Here is a 10,547-nt window from a genome sequence, read left to right on the forward strand (position 1 = left end):
AATCTCTGATAAGGTCTAGAATATATAAAGGGAACACCTGGGTGGCCCAGTCAGTTAAGTGTCCAACTCTCAATTTCAGCTCAGGTCATGATCTCAGAGTCATGAGACTGAGTCCAGTGTCAGGCTCTGTGCTGGGTGTGGAGCCCGCTTGGGATTCTCTCTCTCTCCCTCTGCCCCACCTTCCATCTCTACCTCTCTAAAAAAAAAAAAAAAAAAAAAGGTTCAAAGGTCAAAATAGCCCCAAAAACTTGGGGAAAAAAAACCAACAGAATTGGAATTCTTATACTTCCTGTTTTTTTTTTTAAGATTTTATTTATTTATTTGACAGAGATCACAAGTAGGCAGAGAGGCAGGCAGAGAGAGAGAGAGGAGGAAGCAGGCTCCCCGCTGAGCAGAGAGCCCGATGCGGGGCTCGATCCCAGGACCGTGAGATCATGACCTGAGCCGAAGGCAGAGGCTTAACCCACTGAGCCACCCAGGTGCCCCTACTTCCTGATTTTGAGACTTGCCACGAAGGTAAAATAATCAAGATAGTTGGTATTAGTGCAAAGACAGACAAACAGATCAATGAACAGAATAGAGAATCCAGAAATAGACCCTCACATATATAGTCATTGCTTTTTTTTTCTTTTAAGACTTAGTTATTTGAGAGAGTGAGAGAGAGAGAGAGAGAGAGAAGGGGGAGGGGCAGAGAGACAGAGAATCTCAAGCAGAAATCAGGCGCTCCTAGTCAAATGCTTTTCGATAAATGTGCCAAGGCAATTAAGAGAAAAAAGACAGTCTTTTCAACAAATGGAGCTGAAACAATAGCTATATGCAAAACAATAAATGACACTTACCTCAAACCAAATTAAAAAATCAGCTTGAAACAATCATGGCCAGTAAAACTATAAAACTTCTAAAAGAAATCATAGGAAAAAAAATCTTTGTGACTCTGGGTTTGGCAAAAATATCTTAAATATGACACAAAAAGCACAAAAATGTAAGTCTACAAATTGGACTTTACCAAAATGAAACTTTTGTTCATTACATTTTGGGAGAAAATATTTGCAAAACATATTCCTCCTTTTTTTTTTAAGAGTTTATTTATTTGACAGAGAGAGAGGGAGACATGGAGAGAGTATAAGCAGGGGGATCAACAGAGGGAGAGGGAGAAGCAGGCTCCCCACTGAGCAGAGGGCCCAACGCGGGGCTTGATCCCAGGACTCTGGGATCATGACCTCAGCCAAAGGCAGCCGCCCAACTGTCTGAGCCACCCAGGTGCCCCATGCAATACATAAAGGAATTTTTTTATTTATTTAAACACTTTATTTGTCAGAGAGAAGGAGAGAGAGCAAGAGCACACAAGCAGGGGGAGCAACAGGCAGTGGGAGAAGCAGGCTCCCCGCCGAGCAGGAGCCCCATGCAGGACTCCATCCCAGGACCCTGGGATCACGACCTGAGCCGAAGGCAGACACTCAACTGACTGAGCCACCCACGCGTCCCTTGATAAAGGAATTTATATCCCAACTCTGTAAAGAACTGTTTCAACTCAATTGTAAGACAACAACCCAATAAAAAGTGGGCAAAATATTTGAGTAAACACTTTACTAAAGGAAATATACAAACAACTAGAGAAAGGCAAATACCACATGATCTCTCTTACATGTGGAATTAAGAGATACAATCTTCCAGTTACAAAATAAGCAAGTCAGGTGGTGCCTGGATGGCTCAGTCAAGTTAGGCATCCAGCTCTTGGTTTCAGTCCAGGTCACGGTCTCAGGGTTGTGAGATTGAGGCCCAAGTCAGGTTCTGCGCTTAGTGCAGTCTACTTGAGATTCTCTCTCTCCCTTTTCCTCTGCTCCTCACCCTTGCTCTCTAAAATAATAAACAAATCTTAAAAAAAAAATTCTCTCCCTCTCCCTCTTCCCTGCTTGCTTGCTCTCTCTCAAAAAAATATGTCACAAGGATAAAAAGTATAGCACACAGAATATAGTCAATAGTATTGTAATAACTTTTTAATGGAGACAGATGGTACCTATACTTATCACAGTAAGTATTTCATAATGTTTATAATTGTCAAATCACTATGTTGTATACCTGAAACTGCTATTATATGTGAACTATACTTCAATTTTTTTTAAAAAGGCTATTAAGCCACAAAAGACAAGGAAAACTTTAAACATATATTGATAAGTAAAAGAAGTCACTCTGAAAAGCCTGTATAACTATATGATTTCAAATACATGACATTCTTGAAAAGGCAAAACTATAGACTCAGTAACAAGATAAATAGTTGCCACAGGTTGAGAAATTTTTATTGTGATGAAACAATTCTTTATGATACTGTTATGGTGGATACATGACATTTTGACATCAGTTTTGTCAAAATCCATAAAATTATAGAACACAAATAGTGAACCTTAATGCAAACCATAGACTTGTTCATGATACTGTATCAAATTTTGGTTCATTAACTTTAAGAAATATACCACACTAGGGGTACCTGGCTGGCTCAGTCTGTGGGGCATGCAGCTCTTCATCTCAGGATTGTGAGTTCTAGTCCCATGTTGGGCCCAGAGTTTATTAAATAAATATATATTAAAAAAAATGTACCACACTAATGCAAAATGTTAATAACAGGGAAAATTGTGCTAGCACATAGAGAAAGGAATGTTGGAGGGGGGGGTATAGAAATCTTTGTATTCCCTGCTTGATTTCTCTCTCTTTCTTTCTTTCCTTTTTAAAAAGATTTATTTGAGAGAGAGAGAAGTGGGAGGGGCAGGGAGAGGAGAGAGAATCTCAAGCAGACTCCATGCTGGGTGGAGCCGGAGGCAGAGCTGGATTCCACCACCCGGGACCATGACCCAAGCTGAAACCAAGAGCTGGATGATTAACTGACTATGCCACCTAGGTGCCCTGCTCAGTTTTTCTGTAAATCTATTGATTTTTCTGTAAATCTTTCAATGTCCACAGTAGAAAAATAACACTATTCAAAAAGAAAAGTCTTACAGAGTCAACTGAAAATAAAGTACCACTGAGTGATGCATTAAGACTGAAATAATTGCTGTCAGGAATACAATTCAGGGAGTGAGTGGCTCCTGAGTGGCTCAGTTGGTTAAGCGGCTGCCTTCGGCTCAGGTCATGATCCCAGCGTCCTGGGATCGAGCCCCACGTCAGGCTCTCTGCTCAGCAGGGAGCCTGCTTCCCCCATCTCTGCCTGCCTCTCTGCCTACTTGTGATCTCTCTCTCTGTCAAATAAATAAATAAAGTCTTAAAAAAAGAAAAGAAAAGAAATATTCACTGTCTAAACATGATGACATCAAGATTAAGAAATCTTTTTGAGGGGCGCCTGGGTAGACAGTCAGTTAAGCCTCCGATGCTAGGTTTTGGCTCAGGCTGTGTTCTCAGCATTGTGAGATCAAGTCCCACGTCTGGCTCCATGCACAGTCTGGGGTCTGGTAGGACTCTCACTCCCTCTGCTCCCCCCTGCCCCCATCACTCTCCCTCTTTTCCTTTCTCTAAAATAAGTGAATAAGTCTCAAAAACAAAAACCATTTTTGAGAGCTCTTTGAGTTTTAAATATAAACACTACTATGACAAAATAATTGATTACAAATTTGTCAAAGCTATATAATTTAAAGTTTATTGAATTTTTTTTCAAGACTTTATTTAACATGAGATTCAATAACATTTATTTATTTATTTACATATGAGACACAGCGAGAGAGGGAACACAAGCAGGGGGAGTGGGAGAGTGAGAAGCAGGCTTCCCGTGGAGCAGGGAGCCCAATGCGGGGCTCGATCCCAGGACCCTGGGATCATAACCTGAGCCAAAGGCAGAAGCCCAATGACTAAGCCATCCAGGTGCCCAGAATGGTTCTTTTTTTAAGATTATTTTTATTGGGGCGCCTGGGTGGTTCAGCTGGTTAAGCAACTGCCTTCGGCTCAGGTCATGATCCCGGGGTCCTAGGATCAAGGCCTGCATCCGACTCCTTACTCGGCAGGGAGCCTGCTTCTCCCTCTCCCTCTACCTGCTACTCCTCCTGCTTGTGCTCTGTGAAATAAATAAAATTTTTTTTTAAAGTTTGTTTTTATTTATTTGACAGAGAGAGAGCACAAGCAGGTGGAGCAGAAGGCAGAGCGAGAGAGAAAAGCAGGCTCCCAAATGAGAAGCCTGATGTAGGGCTCGATCCTGGGATTCCGGGATCATGACCTGAGCCCAAGGCAGGTGCTTAGCTAAGCCACCCAGGCACCCCTGAATGTTTATTATACTTAACAATTACTAGCTAGAATTATTAATAATGACTCTGTATTCTGTGATGTAGAACCTATTACCACCCCTTTACTGAAAAGGAAATTGAGGCTCCCTGCTCAAGGTAATGGGGTTATCAATTAATGGGCACTATGGTAAAGCACTATGCTAAAAGGTTTTTTCTTGTTTTTTATTTTTTAAGATTTATTTGTTTATTTGAGAGAGACTGTGAGCCGGGGTTAGGGCAAAGGGAGAGCAGCAGACTCACCACTGAACATGGAGTATGGCACAGGCTGGATCTCATGACCCCGGGATCATGATGTAAGCTGAAATCAAGAGTTGGGAGGTTTAACCAACTGAGCCACCCAGGCACCCCTAAAAGTGTTTCATATATGTCATTTTATATAATCCTTTCAACAACCCTGTGATTCAGTTACTTGCTCCAATTTACATGTAAGGACATAAGACTCAGGCAATTAAGTAACTTTCCCAAGATTATAAATATACTAAGTGGCTGACCAAAGCACATGTACCAATCCCAAATCCTACTCATTGCTATTACAATAGGAACTCTTTCAAAGTAACAGAAAAAAATTTCCTTCTTCCTTCATTAGTCATAGCTCTAAATCTTTTTTTTTTTTTTGGATAGGTTAACAAATTATAGATGCTAAAAGAAATTCTTTGTTCATTTTTTGTTCTCCACTTTTCTTGGTTGAAATTCAATTAGAGGCAGTCCCTAAAGCACCAAAGCCCTCCTGCAAACAATATAAACACCTCTGATCCCTTGAAAAAGCTAGAGTCTTGCAGACACTGTAATCAACTGAGAAAACATCCTGCAAAGAGATTCAAAAGTGGAGCTTGAGAAGAAGTAAAAAGTGCAAATAGCTTAGGGGAAAGAATTCTAAAAACTTACTCCTAGTTTCTTAATAGCTGCCCAGATCCCATTACAAATTATCCCTACTGGCCTAAATTTTTTTCATTTTATTTACTTTCTCTTACCCTAGCTGAAATTTTCACTGGAGATAATAAGCTCTTTTTATTTAATTAAATCATTTATTTGACAGAGAGATACAGTAAGAGAGGGAACACAAGCAGGGGGGATGGGAGAGGGAGAAGCAGACTCCCACTGGGCAGGGAGCTTAATGTGGGGCTCGATGCCAGGATCTTGGATCATGACCTGAGCGGAAGGCAGATGCTTAATGACTGAGCCACTCAGACGCCTCAGCATTTTCTCTTAAAACTGAAAACACTCTGGGGATGCCTGGGTGGCTCAGTCAGTTAAGCAGCTGCCTTCGGCTCGGGTCATGATCCCAGTGTCCTGGGATAGAGTCCCACATCGGGCTCCTTGCTCGGCAGGGAGCCTGCTTCTCCCTCTGCCTCTGCCTGCCACTCTGCCTGCCTGTGCGCTCGCTTGCTCTCTCTCTCTGACAAATAAATAAAAATTAAAATTTAAAAACAAAACAAAACACTCTGGACATAGTATCAGTCATTAACAAATTTGTATAAATTTATATATTAAATTTACATGGCTTCCTTCATTTAAGAAGAGTTCATGGGGCACCTGGGTGGCTCAGTGGGTTCAAGCCTCTGCCTTCGGCTCAGGTCATGATCCCAGGGTCCTGGGATCAAGCCCCGCATCAGGCTCTCTCTGCTCAGCAGGGGGTGTGCTCCCCTCCCCCCCCACTTGTGATCTCTGGCAAATAAATAAATAAAATCTTAAAAAAATAAAAAAGAGTTCAGAATAGCTACCCTGGAAAGTTTAATTTGGAGGTGAGAAAGCAAGTACACTTGAAGCTCAGAACATTTAAAAGGGCTTCAGCAGAGGCCTGAGCTGTGCCGCAATGAAGAGGACAGGATGGATGCCCCAGGGAATTATACCAGCAAAGGTGGTGAAGATGTTGTTAACAGAAGAACACCGCCAAACATAAACCACCTACTTCAGGACTTTATTCAGACTGGGATTTTGCCACTCAAAGAGAATTTCTTTATCCGTTGTCTTTTGGAACTCAAAACTCAATATTTTCTTTTCAGTATATACATCGATACTACAGGTTAAAGAAGTTTTATATGGTTAAACTGGGAAAATACTACTTAAAGTAGTTTCTATATGGAAAAATGGGTTTCGGTATCTACTGACTAATCCAGTGTTCAACGGGAAGTTGAAAGTACATTCCTATGCTACAGACATCCTTTCCAAAAACAAACATTTTTTTGAATGAAGGGAAAAGTATTACTTCTTCCTCCCTTAATTCCCCCATCAATTTGCATTATGCTTTTCAATCCTGACAAATGCAGGGTGACTTAAAATATCCAATTTTCCCATCCAATCTCAATGTCAGTACATGCTAGAAAGTATTATTCCCTTTTTAAAAAATATTTTATTGATTTTTTTTTTTTTTTTGTCAGAGAAAGAGAGAGATTGAGAGAGAGAGAGAGAAAGCACAAGCAGGGGGATTGGCAGGGAGAGGGAGAAGCAGGCTCCCCACTGAGCAAGGAGCCCCAGTGTGGAACTTGATCCCAGGACCCTGGGATCATGACCTGAGCCGAAGGCAGATGCTTAACCTACTGAGCCACCCAGGCATCCCCTTAACTTTCAATTAACTATATCAAAGTGACATTTTTAAGAATAAAGATGTTAAGTAGCTAGGTATAAAATGCATTCTTCCAACTGATAAACACAAACAGAACAAAGTACCTATATCCAAAGTATAATTTGATTTGTCATTAATATATAATAGGTAATAGTTAACTTTTATAGAGCTGTTACTTTCAATTAGTTAAAAACAAAAGTATTACCTTCAGGTAGTAGCTCAAGTTTAAATTCAGGCCTCAAACATTTTACTATTCCCAGAAATGCCCTCTCTTGTCCACTCAAGTTCTTCCTTTGGGGGGGCACTAAATCATGACAGTTGGGGCTTCATTTATGTGAGAGCTATAATTATGTCTTCACACCAGCATTTTTTCTGTAACGAGAAAGTATTCAATATATATTTTCTTTTCTTACACATAAAGAAAACTATTAGATTTTGTTATGCAGAATTTATTATAAAATAGCCATTACCATCCTAGTACAGCAGAACCATCAAGTGACTCAGCTGAAGAAAACTAAAGATTAGGACTGACTTTACAGATAACTGCATGTGTCCAGTAGTACGGGACTTAACCACTCTGTGTCAGTTTCCTTACCTAAAATTAGGCATGTGGACTATAGTTTTGTTTCAACTCACATTCTGTAACTACTACTCAAACAAAGACCTCCCCAGTAAACGGCATTTCTCTCATGAAATATCTACTAACAGGGCATTTTTTGGCACCACAGAAGCTTGAGACTAAAGATCACCCTCCCTAAACAACACCTCGGAAAACAACCTGGAATTAGTTTGACGAGGTTAGTTCTTAAGCAAATAGTATCGGGATTACATAAAGAAAACAGAAAGAAGTATTGCATGTATAGACAGTTAATGATTGGAGTTCAGAAAACACACTAAAGCATTACATTTTGCTGCGAAATTGCTTTCTAGAATATTTCACATCACATTTAAAAAGTGGACTTTACCTTACATCAAGAACAAAGATAAGGAAGAAACTGTTAAAACAGAAGTTTCATGTTTTATAGGGAAAAGGGGCTTTTTATTTTTATACATACTGAATGTATGGCAGAGAGGAAAAGACTGGCTATTGAGGCTTTTCCTTTCTTTTCAGGTCACTCATCACTCACATCTCTGTGGACCATATTTGGGCCATTGCTGTTTTGCTTTTGTTAAGCAGCAAATTTTATTTGTTCAATACTTTAGAGGTAATTCTCTCTTAACATCTGATTATTTTGTTGAGTTTCCTCTACAGTCTTGTGTGTGGTAAAATGTATCTGTTAAAGCCAATTACCTGAGAATATATACCCAAACATGGTAACTGAAAGATGAAGCCACTTTTAGTTTTAGAGACTCTCCTAATTCTAGGTTCCTTTTAGTGCCCTAAGATTTAAAGGATCTTGAAATAGATAAGTATCAGTGCCAGATCTTTTAACTTATTAACATTAAAAATGTTGCTCAAAAGTACGTTAGAAAATAAAATTTCTCTCATCTTTCAGGGTACGTAAATGACACAAAGTTCCTTTTTTGATGTATACAAAATTACTATCAGTGGTGCCAAAAATAAAGCAAGACTCCTAGTCCACAAATATTTGATAGGACATCTATATATTTTTTTAAAGATGGGTTTGGAAAGTTTTAGTGTGTTAAATCAACATCAAAATTTTAAATATATGCAAACATATATAAACAACAACTTATTTTAAATTTTCACTGAAAAAAAATTTAAGGCCAGTGTGCACAATGTCTCTTTAATCTTAAGGTTTGCCCTACTAACTTCCCTATAATCTTGGTTTCTATTCATTTTTTTACCCTGTAAATACACACCTCTTTTTACCTCTGCTCTTTGAGAGCTCTACAGATTATTTCATTTAATCCTCATATCCACTGAGTTGGATCTTACCTCTATAGATAAGAAGACCAAAGCTGTCAAGTAACTTGCCTAAGGTCACAAAGAGCATTAAGGCTCAGATTCAAAACTAAGTTGGAAAAAACAACAACAAAAAAACCCAAATAGAACTCTGAAGCCCATGCATAGTCTTCAGATCATAGTATACCATGCCATTACATGCAGAAAAAAAGAAACCTATAATAGAGACATGAGTCTTCCGAGCTGTGATTTTCCAGATAACAATGTGTCTTCAGTAAATGAATCATGTAGGAAATCATCAAGAACAAAAAGCCTGAAGTTAATGTTCCAGGAAAAACACTCAGAAGTAGTACCCTAAGTACTGCATGGAGGGAACATCAAATAGGACAGGAGTCACTACTGAAAAAAAAAACACCAAAGCCATCATACTGGGTGTTCAGTTGCTCCGAACACTTATAATTTTCCTTAACTAAAGGAAGGGCTCAAATGAAAACTGTACTTTGGTGAATTCAACATTTCTGCTTTGCAAATTGAAGGTTTATCTTATGAAGTACATTATCTAGGTTTTGTATCTCACTGGTCATACTACTCTATTCAAATTAAGATCAACCTATAGTGACTATCGGGTATTGGACTTTCTTATTTTGGTAAATGTCAAATTATTGACCACTAAAATTTATTAAACTAACCATACTTTCGTTGATGTTATTTTTAAGATTTCAAGTAATCTTAAATGTTGGGCTCGAATTTACAACCCAGAGATCAGGAGTTGCATGCTCCACTGAGCCAGCCAGAAACCCCTCTACCTATACATTTTTCAAAGATATTTTAACCAATAATGTTTTATCAATAGTAAAAAAATTATCTGAAAAAGAACCTAATTATTTGAAGATTATTTCAGATTCTATGAATGTTAATTCAGGCAATTTTACTGCTGTATCTCAAAAATCACTTATAATTAAAGGAGAATGTTTAAAACTGTCAAATTTCTATCCACCTCTACCAAATTCAGAAAATATGGAATAAATAGCAAGACTTCAGTTAAGAAAGTGTTTCAAGTTTCAGGTGGTCTAACTTATTTAAGGTCTACAATTCTTACCATCACAATGAATCACATGGTTACAATGACCACAGGTTGTTTGCAACCCCAGTTCCTCTTTTCCTAGGACTTCAGTACAGAGGTGTTCTTTTTCTCTAAGAGAAATTCCTCTAACCATGAGGCCATTCTCCCTTATTTGTTCAGGCTGGCAAAGCTTCTAGCCAAACTGACATCTAAATGAAAATGATGGGGATAAATTTAACATTTACTATGTGGCAATTAATTCTCACAGTGACCCAAGTGTGGCACAAGGCAGTTAATAAGTAGCTGAGGCATTCAGGTTGGAGAGCCCGCATTCTAGAAAGGTGAGTGAACTGAAAATATCCTACTTTCGTTATCATTGCTTTCCAGTAAAATATTATTTTTTCGCTTGCAATTGTTTAAATACTTTCTCACAGGCTATGGTTGATTTCAATACCAGGTGCCTACTTAATTGCTGTGCATCTTTAAACAACGCAAAGGAAAACTTAAGTTGTTTTCACCTGCACACATACCGCTCTGCCCACAAATTCTGCAATCCAGTTTTGCCTGATTCTAAACTGCTGTCTCTTGAAGTCCCCCTCTTGCAGTTTTGGCGAAAGACTTAAAAAAGTAACTTTGAGTTCTAGATAGCATCTCTCCCTCCATCCTCCCACAGCGAAACAACTAAATTCAATTAGAGTAACTCTCCGGACCATTTAGAGTTAGGCATAGGCCTTTAAGGTAACTTCAAGACCGAGGGAGAAAAAAAAAAAGTCAAACAGCGTAGGAGAATGT

At 38.9% G+C, this 10,547-nt stretch overlaps 1 protein-coding gene across 2 annotated transcripts in view; it reads right to left on the reverse strand.

Moving 5' to 3' along the window:
* CARF (calcium responsive transcription factor) overlaps nt 1–10,547 on the reverse strand; it is a 105,152-nt gene that overhangs the window by 93,981 nt on the left and 624 nt on the right. Inside the window, exons 1-4 of one of the 2 annotated variants that reach the window (XM_080798671.1) lie at nt 9,792–10,198; nt 7,031–7,197; nt 4,503–4,560; nt 840–898 (exon numbers count right to left, since the gene is read on the reverse strand). The gene's annotated coding sequence lies outside the window, so the exon portion shown is untranslated. Of the gene's footprint in view, nt 1–839; nt 899–4,502; nt 4,561–7,030; nt 7,198–9,791; nt 10,199–10,547 lie in introns of those variants that run through there. The other variant, XM_080798672.1, reaches the window with a different exon arrangement.

This window comes from Martes martes (genome assembly GCF_963455335.1).
Source record: "Martes martes genome assembly, chromosome: 3".
NCBI classification, from domain to species: Eukaryota; Metazoa; Chordata; class Mammalia; order Carnivora; family Mustelidae; genus Martes; species Martes martes.